The sequence below is a fragment of the Suricata suricatta genome, chromosome 14 (genome assembly GCF_006229205.1).
Source record: "Suricata suricatta isolate VVHF042 chromosome 14, meerkat_22Aug2017_6uvM2_HiC, whole genome shotgun sequence".
NCBI classification, from domain to species: domain Eukaryota; kingdom Metazoa; phylum Chordata; class Mammalia; order Carnivora; family Herpestidae; genus Suricata; species Suricata suricatta.
In genome coordinates, this window is record NC_043713.1 from 68506996 (window position 1) to 68521456 (window position 14461).

Genomic DNA, 14461 nt, shown 5'->3' on the forward strand with positions numbered 1-14461 from the left:
TGTCTACTTCAAGAGAGTGCCCAGTGCAGGGCCTGCTGTAAGATTTAATAGATGGAGGCAGAGATGGGAGGAAAGAAAGAGACCAGGTTATGGAGCCAAGAAAGCCTTTATTGGGATCTGCAATTCCCAGGCGAGGTCCCATGACCCCGGGAGTGGGGAGTCAGGGAAGTCGCGCCTGATAGGCGATGGGTGGGGGGGGGTTATGGGTGAGGGGGTTCTGGGTTTGATCTTGGGAGGGAAGATTATCAAATAAGGGCATCTCAGGGACGTGGCGGGATGGAATAGGTTGCCTCCTCTGTCAGGGTGATGGGAAGCTGGAGCTTCATGATTGGCTGTTTCCAAATGGGGCAGGACATCCCAGGTCTGCAGGTGAGGGGTGGGGGTCATCTATGCATGTGTTCTCCTCCAGCCCCCAGAGAAATGGCCGCTCAGTCGCCATCCCAACGTGACTCCCAAGGTGACTCTTACACCTGCCATAGGAGATGCTCAGGAAATGACCAGTGAATGCATGGTGGCACCAAAATCCAAACACAGACTTTTGCAGCTTCAAAGCTAGGCCTTGTTGCATCCCCTGGATGAGAACATAGTGAAGGGCAGGAACAAGTAAGGATGATTTTGTTTATTATTTGGTAGAGGCATTTATTCAGTAGATGGCTACGGAGCTCTGCAGGCTTAAAAGAATTAATGCAGATTCCTAAAAGTCCAGGTACTTTCTTGCTTTCTTGGAATAGCAGTTTTATTACATTGAACCTCAGGGAGAGGGAAATAAAGCATGTGAGTTGGATGTTTATTAGCTATAGTGCTGGTGTACTGCCTAAGAGCATCTCAAGAAGGTGATCTATGGTCACAAATTGAATTCTGTCAGAACACTTCTGCCTCCTACAAAGGTCCTAGACAGCTGGGGTGGTGGTGGTGGTAGGATTCTCCAGGAAGCATGAATGGTGGCCCTGCATGGATGGTGGACTATACACCAGCTTTGTATGGGCCAGCTGGGAAGAAGTGCCTGCCCAAGGGGGGATGTTGGGGCTGGTGGCCCCAGTGAACCAGAAGACTGCTGTGGGACATCCAACAACATGAAGGTACCAGGCCTCATGTCCCTGCTGGCTTGTAACCACTGTCCCAGCTGGAGAACATGGGGAACACAGGGGTCCTTGATGGACAGCCACTTTTATTTTTTGTCTTTAATATATGTCTTTAAAAAAAAAAGTCTTCACTGGAACACCTGAGTAGCTCAGTTGGTTGTGTCCAACTCTTGATTTTGGCTCAGGTTATGATCCCAGGATGTGGGATCAAGCCCTGCATCAATCTCTGCATCAGGCTCTTTGATGAGCATAAGATTCTCTTAAGATTCTTTTTCTCTCCCCCCACCCCCCATCTGCCCCTCTCCTTTGCTTATGCTCATGCTCTCTCTCTCTCTAAACTAATTTTAAAAATCCTTACTAAGGTATAATTGACATACAATAAACTGCCTGTATTTAAAGTGCCTAATTTGATAAGTTTTGACATACATATGCACTTACAAAACCATTACCACAATCAAGATAATGGACATATTCGTCACTTCCAATGTCTTCCCATGCCCTTTTGTAATTCCTCTCCAGCCCTTTCCACCTCCCCAGATAACCACTTATGCTTTCTGCCACAACAGATTAGTTTGCATTTTCTAGAACTGTATACAAATAGAATTGTACAGTATATACTCTATTTGTCTTCTTTCACCCCAGCATAACTATTTTGAAACTCATTTGTGTTGTGGCATATATCACTAGTTTTTTCCTTTTCATTGCCGAGTGCTATTCTATTGTTGGATGGAATGTCTGCTGTTGCCTGCTGATAGACATTGGTTTTTTTTCCAAGTTTTGAGTATCACAAACAGAGCTGCCAGGAATGTCCATGTCCAAATCTTTGTATGGACATAAGCTTTCTTTTCTCTTGGGTAAACATCTAGAGTGCAATGGCTGGGTAGTAGGGTAGTAGATACATGTTTAACTTTCTAAGAAACTGCCAAACTGTCTTCCAAAGTAGGTGTACTATTTAAATGCCCATAGCAGTGTGGGAGGGGCCAGGCTGGGGGACACTGAGTCAACCATCCCAGGACAACCTGGGTGGCTCAGTCATTTAAGCGTCTGACTTCAGCTCAGGTCATGATCTCACAGCTTGTGAGTTTGAACCCTGTGAGTTGGTCTCTGGGCTAACAGCTGGGAGCCTGGAGCCTGCTTTGGATTCTGTGTCTCCCTCTCTTTCTCTGTCCCCTCCCCTCCACCCCACTGCTCTTCCTTGGTCTCTCTCTCCTTCAAAAATAAATGAACATTAAAAAATTTTTTAAAGAAATGTCAAGCATAGGTTTTCTTTTTCTTTTTAATTTTTAATGTTTTATTTATTGTTGAGAGAGAGAGAAAGACAGTGTGAGCAGGGGAGGGTCAGAGAGAGAGGGAGACACAGAGTCAGAAGACAGGCTTCAGGCTCTGAGCTAGCTGTCAGCACAGAGCCTGATGCAGGCCTCGAACCCACAAACCGTGAGATCATGACCTGAGCCTAAGTCAGACGCTCAACTGACTGAGCCACCCAGGCGCCCCGAGCACAGGTTTTCTTGATGAACAATCATTTTGCCTTAAAAAAAAATGGTTGTATGTTTTCTTAGGCATTGTAGTGTCTTATATGTTTATTTTTTGTTTGTTTGTTTTTCTTTTTGTTTTTTGCTTCACAGAGTAGGGGACCTACGCACATACTGCCCTATTCATTGGTGCCCCGGAGGGAATTAGCGAAGGCAACTTACTGCAGACACAGGTTCTGTCTGTTTTCATTCCCCTGGGACGTGAAGTATCACATCTCAGAAGCAGGGAGGCTTGTTCAGAGAGCATATGTCTGTACAGGTAAATGAATAACTCCATAACACTTCTAATAGTGTTGTTCCCCAAATCTGACTGATCATGTAAATCTTTGCCTTTGCAAATGTTAGCATAAGAATGCAATTCATTGAGAGTCTTTTGGAAATAGAAAAACTGTGGCATCTTGATGAAAAATGTGCCTTTTCTCTCTACTCAGTGTACCTCACCAACATTGCCCATGAACCCTGGAAGCTTCCCAGAGCCACGCCTACTTGGGTCCACCAGGCAGGTGAGGAAGAGGAGAGAGTGGGTCTCAGGAATGTCCACTGTAATTACTCAGGACTGTGTTAATTGAAAGTTGTCTTTGGTGTGTATCTGTGGAATGACTCTTTTCTCCCATGAAGAGGCTTCGGAAGCAGAGACAGCATTCTCAGAGGTGGGCATTAAGTGTCTACGGTCCGCTCCTGAGTAGTTTCACAGAGCCGAATCTGTGGTTACTTATTAAAATGCTACAGGGTGCGTGAATGGCTCCGTTGGTTAATTAAGCATCAACCCTTGATTTCGTCTCAGGTCATGATTTCAGTGTGTGAGTTCAAGCCTCTTGTCAGGCTATGTGCTAACAGCATGGAACCTGTTTGGATTCTCTCTCCCTTTCTCTCTGCCTCTCCCCTGCTTATTTTCTGGCCCCCCCCCCAAAAAAACCCTTAAAAATAAAATGCTGTAGTTGATTATCTTTGGTTTTCATTCTTAAAACCAAAATGTCATCTCCAGAAATAGATTTATGTATTTATGGGAGTTCGCTTAGTAACACAGGTGCCATTCAAATCCCTTGGGAAAGGAGGGACCATTAACAACTGTGTTTTAAGTTATATCCTTCTGGAATTTGTTTTTATGCCAGATATGAGGTAGGCATCTAATTTTGTATTTTCCAAAAGTGTATCTCCTTTTTCCCAGCAGAATTTATTCTGCATTTGAATACTACTCTTCACTGATATATCCCACAGTAAAGTCACTATAGCTTGACAGCTGGTCAGATAAATCCTCCCTCACTGCTGTTTAATGTAAAAAATGTATTGGGATTTCCCCCTTATATATCAATTTTAGAATCAGCATATGTGTTATTTAAAGTATCCCATTGGGATTTTGTTTGGGGTTGCATTTTAATTGTATTTAATTTTTCCTTTCTACTCATGTAATGTGTGGGCCACATCTTGTACTTTGAATAATTTCACTTGTGTATCTAAAGCAGTGCTTAATAATTCTGAGTTAGAAAACTTGCTTCCTTGCTACCTTCCTTATAGAGAGTAATATATTTTATGTCAGTATATGATAAATGTTTACCGTGCGTCTTGCTGCGCTAGACAGTGCTAGGAGATGAGGATTTAATGGAAAACAAAACCAGTCATTGCTGCCAGGGACCTCACTGCCTGCTGTGAGGAAGCAGACAGCAGAAGATCACCGTGGAGGACATATAATGCTAAAACCTGGCAAAGGAAACACAAGAAGTGGCACCTAGACCAGTTTGGAGGGTCAGGGAAGGCTGCCTGAGGAGGTGATGTGTAAGTTGAGGCCAGAAAGGCAAGGAGGAATTGGCCTGGTAAAGTATGGGGAGTACAAGTGAAAGTGAGGCTGGAGGTGAGGAAGAACATGACTGAGAGCTACACATAGTTCCAGAGTGGCCTGAGCCCGGAGGGCTGAGATGGGGTTGGGATGTCCCATCATGAGGCTGGGGGGCCTAGATAATGGATCATGAAAGGCCTTCCCAGCCAGACTCCCCGCTGGATCCCAGGAAGGGCTGTCTCTAAGAAAGGTGCTATTCCAGAGCCTGGCACTCTCAGCTTTACTTCCCTGGCTATGAGATGAAGAATGTGTCAGAGTGAGGCAGGACTGGTGACAGGGTGCAGTGGCAGTGGGGAAGGAGTGAAGTGCTGGGATTTGAGGGCTTCAGGGGGCAGAGCCAAGCTCTGTGTCCTGTTTGTCCCTTATGGTGTCTGCAGTGTCAGAACCCAACCACCACTGGGATCTCAGCCGTGTCACCTTTCAGCCACATGACCTGGGACAGATGATCTAACCCAACCCCCTATCTTCCTGAGCCCCTGTTCCATTATTTGAAGAAATAGGCTGTTTGCAAGGATGTGTAAAGTGTTGACACTGTGCCTGGCTCGTATGGCACCAATAAAAGTGACAGCAATGATGGGTGGGGGGCAGTTTGATTAACTGCAAAATGTCCTGCTGAGTGGGAAAGGGGAGGGGAAGGGAGTGATACCATCGCCTTTTATCTACTGTTTCCTTACTGCCATGTCAATCACTGTGAAATTGCTGCTGAGCCCCTGGATGCAGAATCCCACCCGCTTCCCATGGGAGATCTTCCTGCAGTGGAGAGAACCCAGCCCTCTGCAGCATGGAGAGCTGGTGGTGGATGGTGTGCTTAGAGCCGGGCCCTGACCTTCTAGCCACATTATTCCCCTTTCACTCAGAGCCCTCAGTCAGAAGGCTCAATGTGCTCTGGGGTGACTGGCAAGCCAGCCAAGGCCTCTGGTATGATTTAATATGACAGATTCAAAGAGGAGCATAAAATGATTTTGCTGTGGCTCAGACTTGCAGACCTCCTGCAATTACACGTCTCCTTTCATGTAAAATTAGATTAGCACCGTGGTTCCAGTGTAATGAGTCTCTCGTACCAAGGACCGTGTTAATTAATAAATTGTAAATGTTGACTTTTGATTCAGGGCTTCTTTGGGGGGTGATAATTAATTTTTAATAGCTTTGGCCAAATCTACATACAATACCATGAAAGGGCCAAAGTGGCTTTCATGAGGCTGTTGATGTGTATGCCTACACTCTCTGTTGGCCATCTCAGAGACTGTGCCATAAAGGAAAAATGAACGTGAAATGTCTGCTCCCTGGTATTGACTGGTGAAACATCAGCTTTTGGTTGTTGCACCCTCTTGGAAAGAACTGTGCTATTTTTAAGCTTAGATGGAGGATCTTGGAAGCTTCACCCTTCTATCTCTGAGATGCAGACTGGAGATTGTAGGGAGAGGCCCTGGAAGGAAGTTTAGTCCTGACCAGAGAGGCAGGGCCTAAGTGTGCCCAACAGGTGAGGATTGGGTCCTCTGTGCATTTAAACACCAGGATTTTTAGGCCAGTGAAATCTGCTTCCTCTTATAAATTATCTGGCTCATCCTCTTTCCAGATTGCACATCTTCCAAAGAGTTCTAGGAGCTAGTTGCTAACACGAGGAACAAGATTTCCCTTCCATTGACTCACTAACTTGGTTCAGATACTTGCAGAGAGAAAAATCAACTTACAGAGCACACAAAATCAGACAAAAAAAATCAAAAGAGCTGCAGGACAACCCAGTGCCTTCTTGGGGCTCACCCCATAGGAGAAGCATTGCTGAGGTTCCCAAGTCCAGTGAAAGCTCTCAAGTCCAAGTCTCCCTAAAGGGAAAGAAATGGTTGACTGGAGATGGTTTGGGTGCAGCCTTTCGGAAGGTAGCACCAATGACCAGAAGGTAGACAGACTGCAGTTCTAAGCCCAAGAGCACAAGGCAGGATGAACTTTTCTCTAAGAACAGAGTCTGCCCTTGAGAGTCTTTCTCTGGAGCACTTTGCCTCCTCTTCCAGTGGAAACTCTGTTTCCATTTTAGAGCACAGCTTAATTTATTTTTTGCCATTTTATTTGGGGGTAGGAGGGATGTGAATCTCAGAACACATGTTATTTCTTGTGCATCTCTCTCTATGTGATGCTGGCTGTCATCAGAAAGAAGGGGGCGGGTGGGACTCTCTCTCCGTGCTACAAGGTGACTGGGCTTCAGAAAGAGGACCTGGACCCCTGGGCTTGGCAGACATGTAGTTTGTTACAGTGGCTTACTGGGTGTGATCTTTGGGCTGGAAGCACTAGTTGGCTGAATGACTCACAGAGCTTACTGTCCCTGGGTTTCAAGTGTCACACTCTGCCTCCACGTAACCCCAGGTTCCAGAAAAACCCTGCCCCATGAAAATATGTGGCAATTCTGTCTGACCCTCTATTTAGGGAGAGAGAGAGAGAGAAGGGATAGAAAAGATTTGACAACTTGAAACTGTATCACCCATTTGTCGGAGTTTTGGCTGCACATCTAATTTACACACACACACACACACACACACACACACACACACACACAATCCATGATGGATTTGGAGGGAGATGGGAAAGAGGACAATGTCAGAGGCTCCACATTAGTCTTAAGCTATCAAGTAGATATCACGTTGGGGGTTAGTTGAGAGAAAGAAGAGAGAAAAGAGAAAGATTGTGTACACATCTGTAAGAGCACACAAACAGAGCAAACAAGCAGTTTCTACGGCTGATTGCTCTCATAACCAGTATGCCTATGGCTCATGGGAAATATTTCAGCAAGACTCTAAGACATGCAAAAAACAACCCCTAAGGAATGTAGCAAACTGTATTTGAGAAAGAGAGAAGGAGGGAGTGAGAGGGGAAGGGAGGAAGAGAAGAGAGAAAGGTGGTAGAATACTTTATAGGTTAAATTGTTTGAGATATGGTAACTTGCTAAGAATCCACTGGCAAATGTGGTTGAGGGTCATTTCAAGACTGATACGCTCTTGGATCAACAATTTAAAAATCAGTTAGGGGATGTTTCTTCTATTATCCTTGTCCTTGTCTCATTGTATCATATGGCTGCCCTGAAACCAAGGGGAATAGGATCTATTTCATTGGTTTTTACTTTCCATTGCTTGGAAGGTCTTTGACAGTCAAGAGCAACATGATCCCTGTTTCAAACACTGCCCTTTTCCAGGTTCCCAGATATGACCAGCCCTATCTCATTACCAGATCTGTGCCACAGTCTTGTGAAATAAGTTGTCAATCGTAATTTCACTTTGTGGATAGAGGAAAACAAATTGTAGACTGGCAGAGTGCCTTACCTAGCAGAGAGCAGCAAGACTGAGAAGGTCATAGTCATGTCCCAGGGCTCCAAGCAAGTGGGGATTTTAGGAGCCTTTGTAGTAAATTGTTTTATTAAGAACCAAGCTAGCTGCCTACCATACCCCCAATCAATGGGTACATAGATAGACATCACCAATATATAGAAATAAAGTCAAAAGGCTCATGATTTAAAAATCCATAAGCATTTATCAACCCCCCCCCAAAAAACTAAGTATTTAGGAACTGTGTACAAAAGCTTCGGTCACCATGGTTTGCATGTAAGAAACTGTTTATGCATGCAAGCATGCTTTTCATCCACCGTCTGCAGTGTTGTTTACTGAAGAAGCTGAGGTTATAAACCTCCTCAGATACTTCCTGCAGACATTTACTTGCAAAATCTTGGGTAAAAGTTTGCATTTCTATTTTTTAATGAATAGTCTCTATTGGGTTTAATTAGTCATTGAGTCTGTGCATGAATCATTCATAATCTGAGTTTGCCACCAACACATGGCAGTTAAAGTCAGATGAATAGAAACAATATTTTTAAGCAAAATGTAAAATATACTTTGGCCAATTATCATTGGTTGACAACATGTGTTATAGAGATAAAAGTTGATTGGCAGCTGTTAGAAGTTTTATCTTTTTGCCTGTTGGGGAAAAAACAAACACTATGAAAAGAATAAGCCTTAGGCATCTTCTCCATCAGCATTTTGAGGGCCCAGCGTCTAGGACATTCCCCAGCCCACCTGACATCAGAGAGGTGCTCTGACCTCATGAGCATAACATGAATAATTGCTGCCATGTGTGCCTGCTGTGTGCCTGGCATTTTTACACATGTTGTGTGTAACTCTCCAAGAAACTTGCTACAGTCACTCAGCAAAGTGGCGGGGCCTGACACTGATTCCCGGTCCATCTGACTTCAGGTTCTCTGCTTCATCCTATCTACTACATTGTCTGAACACTAAAAGTACAAGAGATTAAGGTGGTGTGTCAGCTAAAAGGTTGACTTAAAATGTGGTTTGGGTTGTACAAATATTCACAGAAGCATTATTCACAATAACTGAGAGGTGGAAGCAACCCAAGTGTCTATCCATACAATGGAATATTATTCAGTGGTAAAAAGAAATTCTGACACGTGCTACAACATTGATGTTCCTTCTCTTTCATTTTTTTATTATTAGTCAAGCACTTTTTGGTGTTTTTATTCTCTACTCTATTCATTCTTAACATACCTTTTACTTATTTAATTAATTTAAAAGATTTTTTTTTTGTTTATTTTTTTTTGAGACAGAGCAAGAATGGGGGAGGGGCAGAGAGAGAGGGAGACACAGAATCTGAAGCAGGCTCCAGGCTCTGAGCTGTCAGCACAGAGGCCCAATGCAGGGCTCAAACCCAGGAACCGTGAGATCATGACCTGAGCCGAAGCCAGACACTTAATGGACTGAGCCACCCAGGCGCCCCTACTTATTTATTTATTTGTTTATGAGAGCACGAGCAGGGAAGGGGCAAAGGAAGAGGAAGAGAGAATCTTAAGCAAGTTCCATGCCCAGTGCGGAGCCCAATGCAAGGCTCAATCTCACAACTGTGAGATCATGACCTGAAACAAAATCAAGAGTCGGATACCGAATGGACTGAGCCAACAAGGCACCCCCTTTCTCTTATTCTTCTAACAAAAGAGGTTATGATGTGAATCTTTGATATATCAGAGTCTACTTTGTTTTTTTATTTTTTCACGCATGCAAAAGCAAAGGGCTTTATTACAGGTTTAGGCTTGCCGGGGCCTAAACTCGGGCTCACAGACTTTACCGGCATGGTGGATTCATGCTGAGAGCCCCGAACAAAGGTGGGGTAGGGCTTTTATGAGTTTGGGAAGGGGGAGTTACAGGAAATTGTGACATCCGTACAGTGATCCAATTATTATTATACAATATTATTAACAGCAGGTTTATCCAATTACAACATTTAGAGTGTTAACCAATCACAGAGTAGACCCAGGACCCAGGTACCCTCACGTAGGGTGTAACTAGCCTTAAGCAATAACTGATTACCTATAGCTTCCATTTCTAGGCCTGCCCTTAGGAATGTTAAGGGTATTACAAGGGTGATCCCTCTTGCCTTGGGCAATGTGTGCCCTTCTATTGTCTCAAACCTGCATCCTTACATTCCCCCCTCTGTCTTGTAACTGACCCAACCCTGGGTCAGCTGAGTTACCATTGTACCCCTAAAGCCTGGCATAGCCCTCCTTGATGTAAGGGGAATTTCTTACCCTGTAAAGGGCATAGGGAAGGAGAGTTTACCCAATTTCTGCCAGTCTCCATGGTTAATTTGGTAAGGGTCTCTTTTAGGGTTTCTAATATCTGGCGCTGTCTCGTTTACAAAAGTAAGAATGACAGCCAATTTGTTCAGGAAATTGGTAATTTCACCATTTTCCAATTTAAGAACTTAACAAGTTAAATTCCATTGATCTCTTCTTATTGTTCTTACTGTTTTTATACTCATTAACTCGTAATGTTATAAACTCCACATGTGATTGTTATTGTTCTAAGGAATATTTATATTTAGCTACATTTAGAAAAAACAATTCTGGGGGTACCTGAGTGGCTCAGTTGGTTAAGTGTCCAACTTCAGCTCAGGTTGTGATCTCACTGTTTGTGAGTTCGAGGCCCGCGTCAGGCTCTGTGCTGACAGGTCAGAGCCTGGAGCCTGCTTCATATTCTGTGTCTCCCTCTCTCTCTGCCCCTCCCTCATGCTCGCTCTCTCTCTCTCTCTCTCTCTCTCTTTCTCTCTATCAAAAATAAACAAGTAAATAGTTTTTTAAAAATTAAAAAAACAATTCTGATGTTCTTTTATTTTATTTTTAAGTTTTTTGATGTTTGTTTATTTTTGAGAGAGAGAGAACAGGGGAGGGGCAGAGAGAGGAGACCCAGAATCTGAATCAGGCCTCAGGCTCCATGCTGTCAACACAGAGCCTGATGTGGGTTTGAACTCACAAACCATGAGACCATGACCTGAGCCAAAGTCGGATGCTCAACTGACTGAGAAACCCTGGTGCCCCCCAATTCTGATGTTCTTTATACTTTTCTGCATTTCTTTTTTTGCATATTGGACCATTTTCCTTCTGTGCAAAGAACTTTAATATTTCATGCAATGAATGTCTACTGGCAGTGGAATTCTTTGCTTTTTGTTTTTTATTTTGCCTTAAAATATCTCTTTTTTACCTTAATTTTTGAAGGACCTTTTCCCTCTGTATAGAATTCTAGATTAGCAGTCCATCCTCCCACTTTTCCTCCCTCCCTCCCTTCCTTCTTTGCCTCCTTTTTTAAGCTTTAAAGATCCTATTGTCTTTTTTCTTTTCTATTTTCTATTGAAAAGACAACAATCAGTCTTATTGCTCCTTTGAAAATAGTCTATTTCTTTTTACTCCAGCTGCTTTTAAGTTTTATTTCTCTGTTGATATTTAGAACTGACTAGTAATGTGCCTAGGTAGGGTTTGATTTATAGTTCTTCTTGGGGCTCACTGAGCATCTTAAATCTGTAATGTCTTTCACCAGATTATTTCTTCCATGACTGCTTTTTCTCTTCTTTTCCTTTTAAGTAGGCTCCACACACAGCATGGAGCCCAACACGAGGCTTGACCTCATAACCCTGAGACCAAGACCTGAGCTGAGTTAGAGTTGGATGCTTAACCAACTGAGCCACTCAGGAAGCCCCACTCCATGACTGCTTCTGACTTATTCTCTTTCTCTCTCTGTCTCTCTGTGGGACTCAAATTACATGTATGTTAGACCTTTTGATGAGTGCCTGTGTGACCTTCATGCTCTGTTTTGTCTTTTCCATCTTTTTTTTCGCTGGATATTTTTAATTAACCAGACTTTGAATTCATTAATCCTGCTTTCTACTTTACCCATTTGTTTGTGAAGACAATTCAATGAATTCTTAATTTCAGATACTGTATTTTCAAGTCCTGGAATGTCCATCTGATTACTTTTATTGCTTTCTTGTTCTGTTGGAATGCTACATCTATGTATGCATTTTGTCTTTTTTTCCTTTGAACTGATTAATCATAGTTATTTTGAAGATAGCTTCTTGCCAATCAAGCTGCTTAGGACACACTAGATATGCCAAGTGGCTCTTCTTACTGGCTCTTGACATTTCAGCCATCTGTACATTTGAAGGTTTACATTTCTCTTCATTAATATTTTCTTAGGTTTCCCTCACTGTCTGTGGGCTTCATGCAGGGAGAACATCAAGTCTTTGAGAACTTACCAGGCTCTATAAGGACATGGGGTCCCCAGTATATATAGATGTGGCTGCTTGACAACTGCTGAGGGAAATCTGATTTCTTGTGCTTGGATCCACTTAGAGTCCCTTGGTCAGTCAAAGCTACAAGGATGGTATTCAGGGTTGAATTTATTTGTTTTAAACATTAAAAACATATTTACAGGAGAAATAACTGATATTAAACATAACTAAATACTTAATTCTTTAAAAATTCTCTTCCACTCTGTTAATATATATACTTCTAGTATGTTACATATTTGAAATTTTAACATTTTTTAAGTAAGCTTCATGCCTAGTCTGGGGCTGGAACTCACAACCCTGAGATCAAGAGTTGGATGTTTTCCTGACTGAACCACCCAGGCACCCCTGAAATTTTAATCTTTTTTTTTTTTTTTTCTGAGGGAGAGAGCACAAGCAGGGGGGGGGCAAAGAGAGAGAGGAGAATCTTAAGCAGTTTCCGTGCTCACCACAGAATCTGACACCAGGCTCCATCTCATGACTGTGAGATCATGACCTCTGCTGAAATCAAAGAGTCAGATGCTTAACCAACTGAGCCAACCAGGTACCTCAGTTTTAACCATTTTTAAGTGTACAGTTCATTGGTATTAAATAGTCATATTGTTCAACCATCACCGCCATTTGTTTCAGAACTCTTACCTGGCAAAACTGAAATGCTATACCCAAGAAACAATAGATTTGTTTCCCCCCCACACCTCAGCTGCCGTACTTTCCCCCATTACAACATTCTACTTTCTATATCTGTGAATTTCACTACTCTGGGTACCTCAAATGAATGGGATCATAAAGCATTTTTCTTTTTGTTACTGGCTTATTTCATTTCACATAATGTCTTCAAGGTTTCATTCATGCTGTAGCATGTGTCAGAATCTCCTTCCTTTTCAAGGCTGAATAATATTACTGTATCTATAGATCACATTTTACTTCTCCTTTTATCTATCAGCGGAGACTTGGGTTGCTTCCATCTTTTGGCTATTGTAAATAATGTTGCTATGAATGAACATTGGTGTAGAAGTAGCTCTTTAAGACCCTGCTTTCAATTCTTTGGGGTATAACCCAGAAGTAGGATTGCTTGACCATATGATAATTCTATTTTTAATATTTTGAGGAACCCACCATGCTGTTTTCCACAGCAGCTGCACCATTTTATATTCCCAGTAACTGTGCTCATGGTTCCCAATTTCTCCACATCCTCACCAACACTTGTTATTTTGTTTTTTCAATGTTTATTTGTTTATTTTTGAAACAGAGAACACAAGTGGGGGAGGGGAAGAGAGAGGGAAGGAGACACAGAATCCAAAGCAGGCTCCAGGGTCTCAGCTGTCAGCACAGAGCCCAACACGGGGCTCGGACCCACAAACCATGAGATTGTGACCTGAACTGAAGTCAGACGCTTAACTGACTGAACCACCCAGGCACCTCTGGTTTTTTTTTTTTTTTTTAATATTAGCCATTCTAATAGATGTGAGGTGATATCTCATTATGGTTTTAGATTTGCATTTCTTTCATGATTGGTGATGTTGAGCATCTTTTCGTGTGTTTATTACCCATTTGTTTATCTTCTTTGGAGAAATGTTTATTCAAATCCTTTGCCTATTTTTGAGTCAGGTTGTTTTTTTCTTGCTCAGTTTTAGGAGTTTTTTATATATTCTGGTTATTAATCCTATATGAAATATCATTTACAAATATTTTCTCCCATTCTGTGGATTGGCCTTTTTAAAAGTAGTTTATTGTCAAATTAGTTTCCATACAACACCCAGTGCTCTTCCCCACAAGTGCCCTCCTCCATCACCACCACCTTTTCCCCCCTCTTCCTTCAACCCTCTGTTCGTTTTCAGTATGCAATAGTCTCAAGTTTTGAGTCCCTCTCTCTCCCCAACTCTCTTTCCCTCTTCCCCTCCCCCTGGTCTTCCATTAGGTTTCTCCTGTTCTCCTGTTAGACCTATGCGTGCAAACATATGGTATCTGTCCTTCTCTGCCTGACTTATTTCGCTTAGCATGACACCCTCGACGTCCATCCACTTTCCTACAAATGGCCAGATTTCATTCTTTCTCATTGCCATGTAGTACTCCATTGTATATATATACACCACATCTTCTTGATCCACTCATCAGGTGATGGACATTTTGGCTCTTTCCATGTTTTGGCTATTGTTGACATTGCTGCTGTGAACATTGGGGTAGATGTGCTCCTATGCATCAGCACTTCTGTATCCCTTGGGTAAATCCCTAGCAGTGCTATTGCTGGGTCATAAGGGAGTTCCATGGATAGTTTTTTGAGGAACCTCCATACTGTTTTCCAGAGCGGCTGCACCAGTTTATGTTCCCACCAACAGTGTCGGAGGATGCCCGTCTCTCCACACCCTCGCCAGCATCTACAGTCTCTTGATTTGTTCATTTTAGCC

At 42.8% G+C, this 14461-nt stretch overlaps 1 protein-coding gene and 1 long non-coding RNA gene across 4 annotated transcripts in view; both read left to right on the forward strand.

Annotated features, from left to right (window-relative positions):
- Nucleotides 1–3353, forward strand: part of LOC115278063 — a 21767-nt gene extending 18414 nt beyond the window's left edge. Inside the window, exons 1-2 of one of the 2 annotated variants that reach the window (XR_003902671.1) lie at nt 2846–2873; nt 3046–3353. This is a non-coding gene — a long non-coding RNA (uncharacterized LOC115278063). Of the gene's footprint in view, nt 1–2845; nt 2874–3045 lie in introns of those variants that run through there. The other variant, XR_003902670.1, reaches the window with a different exon arrangement.
- OSBP2 (oxysterol binding protein 2) overlaps nt 1–14461 on the forward strand; it is a 179549-nt gene that overhangs the window by 72496 nt on the left and 92592 nt on the right. The window lies entirely within an intron of this gene.